This window comes from Protopterus annectens, chromosome 14.part0 (assembly GCF_019279795.1).
Source record: "Protopterus annectens isolate FY-2018-M chromosome 14.part0, PAN1.0, whole genome shotgun sequence".
NCBI lineage: Eukaryota > Metazoa > Chordata > Ceratodontiformes > Protopteridae > Protopterus > Protopterus annectens.
In genome coordinates, this window is record NC_056748.1 from 513,826,921 (window position 1) to 513,843,905 (window position 16,985).

General features: G+C 41.0%; 1 protein-coding gene across 1 annotated transcript in view; it reads right to left on the reverse strand.

Moving 5' to 3' along the window:
* The window catches only part of ARMH3 (armadillo like helical domain containing 3), a 2,648,735-nt gene that overhangs the window by 930,984 nt on the left and 1,700,766 nt on the right, over positions 1 to 16,985 (reverse strand). The gene's annotated exons all lie outside the window — the stretch shown is intronic.

Sequence of the window (16,985 nt, forward strand, 5' to 3'; positions counted from 1 at the left end):
GTCTTTCAACAAAGCCATTACGAGTCAGTTATCAAAAAAGAAGGTACCACCCATTGTTGGTAGCTCTGCAAACATGGTGGGAGCAGAGGAAAGATCAAACATCAGCAATATATATGGAAAGTGAACATCCACAATGAACCAAAGGAAAACTACTGTGCAGATACGAACCACTTGTGTGTCAAAAGGAACTTATCAAGACCAGCAGCACCATCTAGGCACCCTGAAGCAAGGCAGACACAATGTTCTGGAAGGTCATCTTCTAGAGCGCAATATACTGGATGCACTCACTGAAATCAATGATATGTAGGATGAGACAGCAGTCCTATCCCTTTGAGAAACAGGGAGTTACTTAAACTATTCAAACCTCTGAGCTCGTGTCTCAGATGACTACTGTTTTGTGGCGGTCATTTCAGCCAGTATGTTGTGGGTAAACTCATGAGTGACTGGACAAGCAAATGGGGCTAAACTGTGCAAGTGGCAGAAAAGTACTGGTGAGCTAAGGGGTTACACACACTGTCCTAGTGCAGCTTGCTACATCTGATGGTAGCTTTGAGGACTAAGGAATTCTCTGCATAAGTCTCCCCACTTCCAAGATCTTGTAAAACTTTTTATTAAAATTTCAACAGCTTTTATTAGAAGTGCTGTAAAATGTCACTTTCAAAACTCACACCAAATGTAGAAGTCTTAATGAAAAAGCCCTCAATGTTCTGCTTTAATTACAACATGCAGATAGAATATAGCCACCAATGAGGGTAAAACACACTTGCAATTAACCAAATAACTTTATAACTGTTTACACATTATAACTCAGATCAGTGCCTGCTCAAACAATTTGTATGTTGCCAACATGTAATTAAAGAAAGACAGTGGGCCTATTTCAGACTACTATGTTCAGTGGAAGTTTTAAAAGTATGGTTATATCCTGCCTTTTCCAAAACAACTTCACTTTTTTCAAAAGAAATGTGTCTGCATGCATGAAGATGCACACAAACACTTTTCTGTTGAAAAACAAATTAAGTTGCACACAACATTTAAACAACACAACCATGAAAATATACTAGAAGGTATCACAGTACAGGCAAATAGAAAGGGAAAGGGGAATCCAAGTCAAAGACCTGCTTTTGCAGTTTTTAGATTAACCTAGAACAGAAGCTGCTGTTAAAAGAGACAAATAATAAGTTATATAAATATTGCATGTTAACTATAAGAATCGATGAGAGAAGGTTATAGGAGATTGGGAAAAGAGATTGGATAAGACGTTTACAAGGGAACAATGGGAGGACATATGTATGGCCTTGTGTATGCAACAAAATCTAGAAGAAGGGTTGGGATTTTTGCTTGGAAGTGTTTGCATAGGTATTTTTATACTCCAAGCAGACTCCAAATAATTTTCCTCAGGTAGATGGGAAATATTGGAAGTGTGGGTAACTGGGAATATATATTTTGGAAGTATAATGATTTGGCAGATTTAAAAAAAAATCCCTACAGAGTACTCTGTCAGAAATATTGAGTGAGCAAATGGGTGTAAAACTAAGAAAATGATTCTTTTGAGCTGGGACACAAGATCTGAAGTGCCCGAATATAGCAAGGCCTTGTTTAGTTTAATTCTGGTGGCTGCCAAAAAAGCAATTACTAGGAAATGGAAACCAAAGAATAAACCAACTGTATTTAAGTACTGAATATTGTAATAGAGACACAAGAAAAGAAAGTGGGATCTTTAGAAAAGGGAAGGAGGAAATTACATAGAAATAAATGGAAATTGTAATAACAATACGTGCAGAATAATGTTCTGGAGGAGGAGTGAGATTTAAGGGAAGGCAAGAATTGAGCAATTTATGTAATGCTGGACTGAGGATATTTATAAAAAAACATACATGATGTATAATGTATGTAACTGGAAACATGTTGATAATATATGTTTACCTATGTCTTTAATGATAATTTAAGGAAGGTGTTAAAAATACACTAGACAATGAACAGTTTGAGGCAACATTAACTATAACACCATAATGGGTAAAAAATGAGGTTTGCAGTGAAAAAAATGTTCTGAGTGATAAGAAAATGTTGATAATTTCATAAGGCCTGAAATTCTGAGATGTCCCTTATGAATGTCACAGTCACCAGAAAAATGTAAACAGCCTTTCTAAACTAAATCAAGTTACAGATACTAAGACATTCAAATTATTAAAGTACAAATCTTCGTAAGATGGAAGTTCACAGGCATGGGGACTTTAAAAACCCATAAAAAAAGCCCACACAACATCTAGATGGATTGAAGACGTGCCTTGAAACAGCTCATGAACTTTAATCATGGAAAACTATAGGCCTGCATCCAAAAGGGAAAGTTCATATTCCGGAACCATCTCAGCCTTATAAGAAAAGGCTCATAGACATTTGCTGAAGTCCAGCCAGTAAAGCATTTCCACTATGAACCAGGCATTACACTACTAGACTATTTACATGACACTCAAATGTCATCTAATACAAAATCCAAGATTCCAGAGTGAGAAACGGCTATAACCTCAGGAGCCATGTTTTAAGATTCAGCATTCTGGGATCAGGAAGATACTTACCTTTGGAAGAAAATAAGTGTTTGCTCCAGTGCAAGAAGTTGGTAGGACTGGGACAAGGCCCAGTTTCTTTATTAAAGGACACAAAACTTGACCTGAACACTGCTATTAGTATCACCCATGCTTCTGCTCCTAGGCCACTAAGACCTTCAAGTTTGGAGGAAGGATAGAAAAGCATAGACAAACTTCTCTCAGCATGAGACAGATAAGACATCTAAACACAAAACCTCACAATTTGCCTTTAGACAGCAGAAAAACATGCAGGTTTGAATTTAGTGTTGCTACAAACAAGTGCACATCTGTGCCTCACATCATCCAATGTCTCACACATATTACAGTCACTGTCAGGGACAGGGAAGTTGCATTTTTCTTATTCCTAGACCATCACTGTTTATAGTTTCAAAAGCAGCACTTTTGACTTCTGCAAGGGACAGGATATTTGCATTTTTTCATATTCTGGGCAAACAATAAACTTGTAGAAATCCCAGTGAAAAGGAGCATTCTGAGGTACCTAGTGAATCTCCACAGTTAAACTAGAGGCATACAGCCAAGCATACTACCTTACGTCTGCTCCATCCTACCTGCCGGTATTCTCTCCTGAGTGTCGGTGATGCCAAGCATCAACATAAGGGATAAGCACAATCCCCTAATTTCTGGACGACTTTGGACTTATTTTCTTTACCTGCCCATCTATCCCCTCATTTTTGCAAACACCCAGAAGATGTACATGCAATAGTTCTAACGAAGGGATGTTACTCAATAATATAGGTGATCGACTCCCCATTGACTGCCTTCTCCCCTTGCACGTAAAATAATTCTTGCCAGGATTTTGGTATCCACCAAAGACTCAATGGAGAATGAGCCTCCAAGGCACTCTTTCTTTTACACCTCAGAGACAGACGAGCAGGAGTTTGCCTTTTCAGTTATCTCCTCCTTCACCTGCCCTCTAATGTCTGGACTGCTAATCAAATGTGAGCCATCGGTAGTGTTAGTAGATCTGTGTTCTACACCAGCAGGATAGACAGCTTGGTCTTAATTTTCAGAGTCAAGAAGAGATTCTGTCATCTCTTCACAAGTTGCCTACACAAAGTAGCAAGCTATATTATGGTTAGTGATATCCTAGGGTAGCAAATGCATAAATGGGGAAACTTACTGACGTGGTGCAGTCTCTCCTCCTTTTGTGCAATGCTGCTGACTGTAGGTTAACAGGGCTCTGCTCCTGGAAACAGCATCCTACAGTGAGACACATTTTTCACCCACACTATCAGGGCACAGCCAAATAATATGTTAATGGTCTCCATGTAGAGTCCCTGACAAACATGATAAACAGTAAAACAGGCATAATGACTTTAGCTTGAGGTTCCATGAGATGAAGTCCTCCATTACTGCCTTGCACCTTTCCCTCCACCATAGTATCTTGGAAGCCCAGCTACTCTTCCACTTAATAAAAGATCATCTGATAGGAAGAATGTGCCCTACTCATTGCAGGAACCTGAAAGAACAAAGGACTCATTAAGGGGATAGGGCATCTTGGAATTCAAATGCAATTCATGCATTTTTTCCACTGGAGGCATATTCTTTCTACTTTTATTATTTTTATTTCTTTTTTACATGCAGATTTTTATCATCATTGTTTTTATGATGTCTAGTAGGCAAATGATTGGGTCTGTAATGTTGGAGCTTTTCTCCTTGAGTCTCCACTGAAAACGGGCCATATGGCTCAGATGGACTTACCCGGTTAACAAAATGTCAAATGAATAAATAAAGTAAATCACAGTCTTCCTCAAATTCTAAGTCTGTTTCAGAGTCCACAATGTCTGAAAGTTACACAATGTGATGCTTCAGAGAATACTCTAAAATGCTGCCATCTATTCTCGTAAACAATAGGCCTGACAGAGAGGTTATCTTTTGGACAAGCCAGCTAGTACCTTGTTAAACTCCACGCATTCCAAACAGATGGTTCAGGACTCTTTAAAGGAAATGAAATACAGCAAGACTACTTCTAAGGACACCCACGGTGCCACAGTTAAGACAAGGAATGACTCATGTAGACCTTCTAAAGATATCCTGGGAGATCTGCCAGAGGAGCCCTCTAGAGTCTCTGAGGTCAGCACCTGACTACACAAAAGGCAACAGCCAAGCCTACGCTCCTGGCATTAACCCCTGTAAGGTTGCGAGTTCATCTAAGGAGGAGGAAGAGGAGACTAGGGTGACTTATTATATACAGTAAACTTTAGCAAGCCTGATAGACCGTTCTTTCAAGAATGGAACTTATCATCATTCCAGCAAAGGCCGCAGAGATAACCCGTTCCCACAACAAAATCAGTGACAAAATGTTATTGATGATAAAATATCTATTGAGTGCCACAGAGACACACAGGGTGACTCCTGATGATTCCTTAAGTGATGAGCCTTCTTTGACAATCTTTTGTGATGGATTCTCAACGGTGAGGTACCCCTGAGTCATTTTGTTTCTACTTTTTTATCTCCAGTGCCTGCCAACCATCAAACCCTCCCACCCATGTGATCTCCACTGGGTGACAGATAAGTAATGCAAACCATAATCCAGGCAACTAACAATACTTTTTTAGTTACTAGCCAACCTCCCTCTCCCCCCCCCCCCCACTGACAACTGGCATACATGCTCACCTACAAAAGGCCCTGCTATGCATTCCCCTTCTCTGCATCATGTCTATTCCTGCACAAGCTACCTAGAAAGCAACTTTATGTTACAGTATGAAAACAGCCAAGTACATGTCCCTGGTGCTGTAGATGCTACACTGTCACACCACTGTAGTCAGTGATACAGCATGCCAAACACCTCTGTTCTGACAGGATGGAAGAGCCAATTTCAACCACTCACTCAGACTCTGCTGGTCAGCTCCTCCCATCATTCTGGCCACTAAATGAAACTGGGACATCTGTGGCATAAGTCTGGGGTTCGTTTCTCTATGTCAAGGAACCAACCCTTCTCTTTTAACGAGAAAGACTGCATTAGAATTCAAAGCAAATAGCCATTTGAGTACTGCTTTTCCCCTGCATTAAACAATTTAGCTGACTACCTTACAGTGCTATCTTTAGGAAGATGATCAAATGTGATACAACTAATATGAGTCCTGTTTAACCAAGGCTGACATTTTTTTTTTTACTTCACTGACAAGTGACATGGAGTCAGATCCTCCAGAAAGTTGAAGTTTAAACTCAACAAACTCAAAAAAGTGGGGCTTTGGAAAAAAAAAAATTGCAGATTTTTGAAAACACAGAAAAGTTCTCAAATAATGAAAACTGTGAAACAGCTGAACTTGTTTTTTTTAAAACATTCAGAAAACATTTCAATAATTGCTAATGCAAGATTGAAATTGCCATAGGTGAAAAAGACATGTTAACAGGAGGGTTAACACTCACCATTCCCATTAACTCAGAGTACTCCATTTGACACCTTTCAATGTATGAACTTTAAGAAAAAAATAAAAGAGGTGTCTCTAAAAGACAAACTGTTGCCATAGAACCCAATACTGGCAAGGTGAGAATTCTGCAGAACACAATCACGTTGCCTGGAAGCTAAAGAGATGTGCTGGCAACTTCTGATTATTGACTCAACCATAAAATGCCAATCTTATTTTTGGGTACAGCTTGTATAAGTAACATTTTTGTCAAGAAAGCACTTGTTCAATGAAACCAAAACAGATACATGGAAAAACACCTAGCATATGACTGACATTCAAAAGATAACTCTCACTAAACAAACAGGAGTAAAAAGTGCAAAAGGTGTATAAATAGCAGGACTTAAAAACAAACAGTTGTGTAAAATCTTACCATAACCATAGATGTCCTTCTCTTCTATATGCTGCAGAATTCATCACATTAGGGGAGTTTGCCTCCACTGACTTGTACGTCCGGCCAGTATGCAAAAGTCTACATGCTGCTTACTGCGAGGTACGTGCACATCATCCTTTGTACGTCAGTCATAAAGAGACATCGGGTACAAAGCGGACGTCAGCACGCACCAACCTCAGAACTGAATGCCACCAAGAACAAGCCTGAGCCTAAGTGAGAAACAGATCACCGGGAAAAAAACAGGTAAGCATAAGGAAGAAGGTGGGGGTGGGGGGTAAGCAATACTGCAGCATATAGAACAGAAGGGCATCCACGGTTATGGTAAGATTTTACACAACTATTCCATGCCCTTCTATTCACATGATACAGTACTCATCACATTAGGGAGAATGCCAAAGCTCATGCTTGGGAAAGACTGGGAGGAGGAGAAGCTTGTTCTACAAACCCATGTAGAAAATCTCTGGCAGAACTAGCCCTGGACCTGGCGATAACATCAAGTTTATAATGTTTAATGAAAGTGTAAACAGAGGACCAAGTAGCCACCTCCAGAATACAGCAAGTGTACAATCCTTTAAAGAAAGCTTGAGGATACTGCTCTTGTGGAGTGTGCTCTCACTGGAGAAGAAAGGCTCTTACCATTGGCTGAATAACAAAAGGAGATAGCTTTAGAAATCCAAGAACAGACAGTTTGTTTGGAAACCAGCTGACCCAGGGCTTTTGGGTGGTAAGACGCAAACAGGTGTTCAGATTTATGGATAGGTTTGGTTTTATCCAGGTAGTGTCTGAGTTGCTTGTGCACATCCAAAGTGTGCAGAACTCTCTCAATGAAAGATTGAGGGGAAGGAAAAAGGTGGGAAGGTTGACAGACTGATTAAGAGAGAATTCATTGACCACCTTGGGCATAAAGGAAGGTTTGGTATACAAGGATACCCTGTCTCGGTGAAAGACTGTGAAGGGGGGATTTAGACATCAGAGTTTGCAACTCGGATACCCTTCTGGTGTAGATAATGGCCACTAGCAGAACTGTTTTCCAGGTGTAATGTTGCAGGGAAGAGGAACTTGCAAGTTCAAAAGGTGCCAGCATAAGCTTCTCTAACACAAAATTGAGATCCCAAGGAGGAGGAACTGGTTTCCTTGGTGGTCTAATATGAACGATGCATTTAAGGAAAAGTTTAACCTCTAACCTAGAGCCTAAAGGAAGTGACATAGGCAGACAAGCCAAGATGGTTGAAAAATGAGCCTTCACCAAAGAATAGGAAAGTCCACCCTTCATCAGTTCACATAGGACAAAACCACCGGTACATCCACTGACAGTGGCTGTCCTTCTTGCGACACCAGATAGAAAACCTTTTCCATTTGAAAACACAGGATTTCCTAGTAGTGGGTTTTCTGGCCTACCACAGAACTTGAAGCACATCCACTGAAGACAGGCATCTAAAGGGAATTAAAACCCTATCACCCACACAGCCAGGGTCAGAGTTGACCATTGTGGATGTATTGGGGTTCCCCTGTTCTGTGTGAGTAGATCTATCCTGTGGGGTATCTTGTGATGATTGCCCCTGGCTAAGTGCAGGAGAAGGGGTTAACCAGCACTGCCTTGGCCAAAAGGAAGTCACCAGCAAGATTTTTGGTGGATTCTGCTGAATCTTCAGTATGACCTTTTGGAGGAGAGGTAAGGGGGGGATGCATGCAGAATCATCCCCTTCCAAGAGAACAACAGAGCACCCACCTTACAGGCCAAGGGATATGGAACCCTGGCACAAACTTTTGGAAGTTGTTTGTTCATGGGGGACGCAAAGAGATCTACCTGAGATGTACCCAAATGATGGATTAGGTCCAGAAACACATCCCTTTGTGGAATTGGGTCATATACCTACTTAATGTGTCTGCCACCACATTCTGAGCTGAGGGAATGTAAACTACCTAAAGAGAAATTTGACTTTGAAGGGCTAACTCCCAGCCATGTAGGCTAGTCTGCATAGGAGGTAAGATTTTGTTCCCCTGCTTGCTGATGTACCAAAGGACAGTGGTGGTGTTGTCTGTGGATTTGTAGGGCCAAAATCAGGTATCTCATTTCTTTTACACTGACATGTTCCTTTGTCTGTACTGAAGACCAAACATCCCTGACTTTCCAGGATTGTAGAGGCACACCCCATCCTGTGTCTGAAGCGTCTGTTTATAACTCTTGAGAGGGGAGGGATGGCTGTAGGGGGAGACCAGGATTTTTGGTCACCTGAAGGATCCACCAATCCAACTCCTTTTTTATGCAAGGTAGGAGTGGGATCATGAAATCCAGAAGGTGGGAGTGCTGCATACAAACTGTCTTAAGAAACCATTGAATTTTCCTCATGTGCAACTTAGCCAAGGGGAGCATGGGGGTCGTAGATGCCATGAACCCCAGGATGCATAGGAAATCCCTGGTAGTCACAGACTGAAGTGGTAAGATGCTCTGGAAGCAGGAAGTGAGGAACAGCACTTTTTCTGTGGATAGAGAAGCTAGCATCTTGTTTGTTTCGATCCTGCAGCACAGAAAAATGTGGTCTTGCTAAGGGATCAGAGAGGACTTCTGATAGTTTATAGTGAAGCCTAGACTCTCCAGAAGGGAAATAGTGAAGGAAAGATACTCCTGAAATAAGTCTGAGGACTGGGCTTGAATTAGGAGATTGTCTAGGTAAGGGAAGATCTGAATTCCCTGCAGTCTGTAGAATGTTGACAGGAGCCAAGCATTTTGTGAAGACCCTTGGTGCATAGCAAGACCAAAGAGAAAAACACAGAATTGAAAATGTGAGGAAGCAACAGATAAACATAAAAATTTCCTGAACTGAGGGTGAATGGGGATGTGAAGATGAGTCTTTGATGTCTAATGACACCATGAATGCTTGGGAAAGAATGAAAGAAAGGCAAGGGGGCAAAGTCAGCATCCGAAAGGAGGGAACTTTCAGAAAGGTGTTTAAGTGGGAAAGGTCCAGGATGGGTCTCCAGGGGTCATCCTTCCTGGGAACCAAAAACATCCTGGTGTAGAAAACTTTCCCTTGTTGGGAGGAAGGGACCTCTAGAATTGTCCCTTGAGAAAAAAAGATCCGAAGTGACCTGAGGGAAAAATACCAATTGTTCCTTTGGTGGATGTGGGATGCCTCTGAAGGAGGGATAAGTTTCCCAAATTATGAAATATCCTCTTTGGATGATAGAGAGGACCCAAGAGTCCTGGGTGATCCAATTCCAAGCAGCAACAGAGACAGAGAGACACAAAGGGCAGCAGAGTGGATGGCCCTGGAGGCAGACAGTCACAGGCTACCAGACTTAGCTTGGAACTGAAAAGGCTGTTTCTGAGCAGGAGTGGACGGAACAGATTTAGAAGTCTTTGCTGGATAGTTCCTTTGGAAACTGGGGACAAGGGAAACAAGGATATGCTTAATATCCTGTAGCTCCTTACCTTTTTCCTGTACTGATTTGAAAAGGTCTGCAGCTGAGCTACCAAACAAGCCTTTATTACCCAGTGAGGCATCCATCAATTTGGCCTTGAAGTCATCAGGTAAGGGTTGTAACCTGAGCCAGGAATATCTCCTTAGGACTGACCCAGAGGCTGCTGCTCCTCTAGCTGCAGCATCTGTAGCATCACAACTGCACTTGGAGTGCCTAGTAACACAGAAAGAGGAGTTGGGAAAACAAACAGGATGTTTAAGGATAGAATACTTGAACACCTTAGGGATATTAGGAATGTTAAAGAAACCAGCGCACTATCCTACATGTAGCTAAAGAGGGTAAAGAACATAAATTTAGCTTTATGGTACTAGATATTCGGCATAATACCAAGAGAGGAGGTAACATAAATAAGAGAACAGAATCTAGTGAACAGAAATGGATTTTGCGCTTCCAAGCTGATAAGCCTCCTGGTTTAAACAACAGAGTTTCCCTGAAACCCTTCCTTAAAGCACGGCCATTAAAGCATTGATTTCTCTCTAATATTTTATCATATATATTTCAAAAGTCCATCTTTTATTATTTTTTACTATTGTATTCATTACCATTTTAAGTACATATTGTTCATTTAGTCTGTTTTTAAAGATCTATATATTCTACAGATGTTTTTTATCACATGGCGTTTAGCTATAACGCACATTTTATCTGATTTTTGATTGGATGTTTTAGTGTTTAAAAATTTAACTGTTATTCTATCTTTGTTGGTCTGATGAAGCGGATGTTATTCCGAGAACGCGCTTACCTTACTACAATAAAGGTCATATAGATTTTTACTGCTGTGTGGAACCCGATTATTTTTCTTTTTCTTGTATTCTCTGGTTTTTGCATCTGATTCCTTATTTGGTTCAAGGACCGTTTTCGTTTGGTACAACAGCTACAGTACTTAAATACTAAACACCTATTCAGGCATGTCCAAAGGTCAGTTCCCTACACTTTCTTCTATTAACCTGGTGAACCTGGGCATCCTGAGGCAATGTAGCAAGTGCCTCATGTACATAGACAACCCTCTCTCCTCCTACTTACTAACACATCCACTTGTGAGAGATGCATGCACATAACCAAACTGGAAGCCACACACTCGCAAACTAAAACTGGGCTAGTCATTCAAGAGAAGGTAAACACACATTCCATACCTCAAAGAACACATAGCATACTGATCACATACCACCTCACCTCTCGCATAGTAAGACAAAACACACACCCACTTTCACGAAGCTTCTCAATAAAAATCTTCCCAAACAGCAAAAACCTCTGAGGCAAAAATGCAAGCAACCACCTCATCCAAACACAACCCCCATGACACATAGCCCACATAAACAGTGTGCCACTCAACCTAAGCCCTTATGGCAAAACAGTCTACCCAATACACTAACCATTGGTGACTCTATAGTAAGGCACACTGATGTCCTACTCACTAGATTAAACAAGGAGAAAGTTACGGTCAGCTGCCTGTCGGCTGCCAGGATCCACCACATAACACATGCACTTGGGTCTCTCTACAACAACTACAAGTATGACTCGGTCATTGTCCATGTTGGTGTGAACGACCTAAGACGTACCTCCCAGACATAGAGGAGCTCTCAGATCTTGTAGCCCAGGCAGGTATGACCCTATCCCTGAGTAGCATACTACTGTTGCCTATAATATCACAGTACAAGGAGAAAATGACTGACTTCCAACAATTGGCTAGTTTCTTCATTCAAAGGGGATCCAGTATCTGTCTGCCTGGGATGACAACATCGACAGACCTCAATGCTTTGCTAGAGATGGCCTGCATCTGTCACCCCTGGGATTCCAGATACTGGCTAAAGCTCTTGCCACCCCTATAGTGCCTTTTTTAGGCAATACCCTAAAGACAAAATTACCATCTTAACAACTGCAAACAAAACGCAACCTGAAGGTAATGCTACTCAACGTTAGAGCCTAAATCTCAAAATGCACTCGCTCAACTCTCTCCTAAAACTGGAGAACATCGACCTCTGTGCAGTAACACAGACCTGGTTCAAGGCTCCAGAGAATACCCCAGTGCTACCAGGCTACACAGCATATCACACCTTCTGACCCCCAAATCTGGGCTGAAGCCCCAAAGGAGGTGGTATATCCATCTTCATAAAGGACATGCACACCTCCAGGCTGGTGGCCCAATATAATGCAACAGAGATGCTACAGGTACAACTAACACTGGATAAAATGTCAATCCAGGTTGTAGCCTGCTACAGATTCCCCACAGCATCCCATGACTCCCACTCCACATTCCTGAGCACTCTGGAAAGCATTAAGGCTCAACCCAATACCCTTATACTGGGAGACTTTAACTATCCCTCCATTAGCTGGAAAAATTACTCCTGCTCCAACTCATTCGCCAAACGTTTTCTGGAATTCATCAACTCCAACGCCCTGGTCCAACTCATTCTCACCCCCACCAGAGGCAGAAACATTCTCGACCTGGTCATCACAAACATGGGAGACCGCTGATCTACCCCAGTGGTCAACTCCTCCCTGGTTAGATCTGAACATAAGTTAATCACAGTTGATATCCAAATCCCACCTGCACCCCCTATGAAGGAAACCGCAGTGAAAAACTTTTCTAAAGCCAATTTTGTGCTTTTGAAGACAGAAGTGGCAAACTTCATGTCACTAATGCAAACGGGAAGGATGTATGGCCATGGAATCATACACCAAGGAGCTGTATGACCATTTACACAAGTGCATGGATCAGCCGATACCTAAAAGAACCAAGGTAATTTCCTCCAAAAAAAGGAAGCCAATCTGGTGGTCCCCTGCCATTAGCAAACTCTACAACAGAAGAAGAAAACTGTTGCAGAAAAAGGCAAAATCCAAAGACTGGAAAAATTCCCTTGCAAGTCTCGGCAAAAATCTGAGAGCCCTCATCAAAGCCTCCAAAACCAGTTGTGAAAACAAAATTGCTACAGATGCTTAAGATAACCACAAGGCATTCTTTAGTTATGTCAAGAACCTGCATAACAATACGCAAGGGTGCTCTGAACTACTGCACAATGGCACCACTGATACTGAAACAACAGATATTGCCAACATCTTGGCAGACAGGTTTAGTACTAACTTTACCCACTCTCACCCTCAAAAGGGCCCATCCCAATCCCCAAGGAATGCCAAATCCCTAATACCACTGCTGCTCAGGTACAAGCTGCAATATCCAAAGCTAAAATACAGCTTCCATTGGACTTGATAACATAACTGACTGCGTTCTACACGAATTACAAAGGGAACTGGCACCTCAACTGCGTGTCCTGTTCAACTACAGCCTCACTTCAGGCTTTGTCCCCACTGAATGGCGCACCGTTACAGTCATTCTTCTCCACAAAGGGGAGCAACTACTGACCCAGGTAACTATGGCCCCATCAGCCTGATGAGCATGATCTGTAAGGCCATGGAGTGTATCATTATGGACCTCATAAATAAGGATAGCGGGAACCGTCAAATCCTGGATTTCTCACAGTTTGGGTTTGTGATGGGCAGATCGTGCCTGCTCAACCTGATAGACTTCTTCGAATCTTGTCACCAGAGTGTCGATGAAGGCAAGGCATTCCATACAGTCTACCTCGATCTGGCCAAGGCCTTCGACACTATCCCACACTCAGGGATCATTGACAGACTCACCAACCTACGCATCAACCCCTACATCATAAGATGGGTTACCAACTGGGTCACGGACAGAATCCACACAGTGAAAGTAGCGGACTCCAAATCTGACTATCGGGCAGTCATAAGTGGCATCCCACAGTGCTCAGTCCTGGGTCCCCTCCTGTTTGGCATATACTTCTCAGAAGTTCTGGTTGACCAAGTTCACAGATGACTGCACACTGGGAGCCGTTACTGACTCTCAAGCTGACATTGGTATCCTACAAAAACGCCATACTGACACCGACTGGTGCCAGAACCATGGTCTTAAAGTGAATGCCAAAAAGTGCATAGTCATTCCCTTTGGGAAAAACTCGGTGCCCATGAACTACCACATCGATGGTAGCCCTCTCAACTCCCAAGGTGTGAAAAGAGATCTAGGGACACAAGTGGATAGCAACCTTTCCTTTGACAACCATGTGGCCTCTGTAGTTAGAAAGTCCTATGTGGCACACCTCATTACAAAGGGTTTCCCATCCAGGAAGAAAGAGGTCATAATCCCTCTCTACTCATCCCTCATTAGACCCATTATAGGGTACACTGCCCCATTTGGCATGTACCTCATTAGACACCTGCAACAACTGGAGAGGCCACAGAAATTCCTCACAAAGAGGATCTTAGGACTCAAACACATGCCCTACACAGACTAAAAAAAACTACAGCTATACTCCATCTCATATCACGTACTTAGAAGTGACCTCTGCTTGGCATACAAAGCCATGTCGGACCCAGTGTTACAAGACATGCTTCATCTGAAAAAGACCCAATCCCTCCGCACCACATGGTCCAAGGACCTCAACCTCATCACCACAATAAACAGTACCTGCTGGAAGGACAGGTTCCTAACCCAGAGACTACCCATACTCTGGAATAAACTCCCCATTCATGTCAAGCAGAGCACCTCACTGGCCCTCTCCAAGAAAAAGCTTGATGAGTGGATGGGTAAAAGGAAATTCACCCTGGGGATCATCTCAACAGCCTTGCTTGATATGAGTACAAGGAACTAATGTCTGGCAACAGGACGACTGGGTATGTTCTTGGGCTAGGCTTGTGTTGGCTCCAAGGCCATTAGCCTAGTACTCACCTATGAACATAAAAGTGTAGTTGATCCTTCAAGATTGTCCCATTGTTTCTTTGTCTGGTACTCTTCATGAAAATGTTGGCAGAGTTATTAATGATTTTTGTTGCAGTGTGTTTCTACATTACCTTTGCATATGAAACGTTCTACAGATTTACTGAAGAAGTTTGGGAGATGTAGCTGGAATGTGGATTATATTGGCTAGTGCTGGATACACATAGTCTGTATACTAACATACAGCATACAGATGGGTTATAGGCTATACAACATTTTGTAGAAGACTGTCCCAAAGCTATGTATGTTATGGAACTTATTGAATTTTGTATATAGAATAAGTTTATGTCTGATGACTCGAATTATAAGCAATTGGTTGGCACGGCAATGAGTTCATCTTTTACCCCAGCCTATGCCAATTTGTTTATGGGCTTGTTTGAGATTAATTATATTTACAATTCAGTATTTTGCCAAGACTGTGTGATTAAATACTATCATTATATTTACGATTCAATTTTTTACGTAAAGGAGGTAAGGTAGCAGTTGATTCATGCCTTACACATTTAAATAATTGCAAGAAATGTTTCCGATGACATAGTTCATTTAGTTATTACTTTTTTGGTTAGTGATGGTAAGACACATACTAAATTATATCGCAAACCAACAGGTGTTATAGATTAAGTAAATGCCACTAGCTGTTATCCGGGTCTATCTTGCCATGTTGATAGGGCTGTTCATCGAAAGCCCTTACATCGACACACATACAACAAAATGTCAATATCTCAAATGGCCACAAAAGCAACAAACAAAACAAACTGACAGACAAAATAAAGTGGAGGGCTGTGCCCCCCACACCCTCCTTACTTAAATATACCAACTCCAAGATTGCACTACAGTGGAGGAAATGCCAAATTCCCAACAGCCAAGCAATTTTTTTTTTCTCTGGGAAAAGAATCACTTTTGTGGCATTCGATAAACAGCTCTGTCGACATGGGAATATAGACCCTTTTATCCTGCTCATTTAATTGATTCTTTACCTTATGGTGAACTGTTATGAGTGAGATAAATATGTAATCATACAAAGGATTTTTTGGAAAAAATACAAAATATAATGGATGTATTTTTTTAAAGGTAAGCTTAGTGAACATAATGTTTATAATAAGGTTAAAAAGCTCACCCAAGAAGAGGCATTAGGTTATAATTTTATAAATTCATTATATAAAAAGAATCACTGTACAAGGAATTATCAACAGCAAATTCATAAATAAAGTGTATTTACTAATTGAATTTAATATTTTATTTGATGAAATATTTAATTTAAGGGGAACTGGCCAATAATAAAGGGAGATACAGAGATGTCTTAGGTTAGTACACCATGTTTTGAGCATCTCAAATAGAACAGGCAGGAATTTATCTGATGTGTTGTTACACAATTATTTCACATATAACATGGAAATGTATACTGAAGTACCTATAGATAATACAGGTGCTTTTCCATGTCAAAGTCGTTCTGTTTTAATGTAGTTAATCCTTTTCCTCGTACTAATGGTATAGTATATACTCTCACTGAAATATTTTCTTGCAATATGAAGCAGATAGTACATGCTTTAACTTTTCCCTGTGGGTTGTTCTACATTTGCGAAACAAAAAGGAAATTTAGTGATAATACTTAAACACCATATTCAGGACATAAGACAAGGTAAATGAAATACAGCTAAGGGTGAACATTTTTAAGGGGACATAACAGAAATTCTGATGCTCTGCTTGCTTCTACTCTGTTGCACATTAAAGTAAAAGAAAATGAAGGACATTAAATTAAACAAAAACTTTTATACAAGGAGAGGACATGTATTTTCAAATATGGCACTTTGGTACCTAAAAGTTTAAACAGGGAAGTTAATTGGATATATTTGATTTTTTTTAAGTAGCAACTGATTGGTTTTAATTGTTTTACTGAGAGCAGAAGTTGCACAAATAGCAGCACTTATGGTAAAAACATCACTTCTTTTGAAGCTTGCTGAGTTGAGGTGCTATAAGTGGTGATGTAAAGTGTACATATGGGAGAATAAAGAAGTGTGCTTTTTACATCATATCTTCTCATTTTTCATTTGACTGAGGTCATTAAATAATAGCAGTGATAGGTAAACTGGAACAAACTGGAAATAATTAGAATACCATATAATATTTTTGTTACATGGCATGCTAGACGGCACTTATTTCCAGTCAGTGTAACTTACTTATAACACATTCAAAGGATATTACTATGATGCACGTTGTGTTGCAGAATGTGTGAATCAACTCATAAGACACCTGACAATTTAGGATGACCTGTGAAAAATACCATATGAAAGTAATGGAAATGAGCA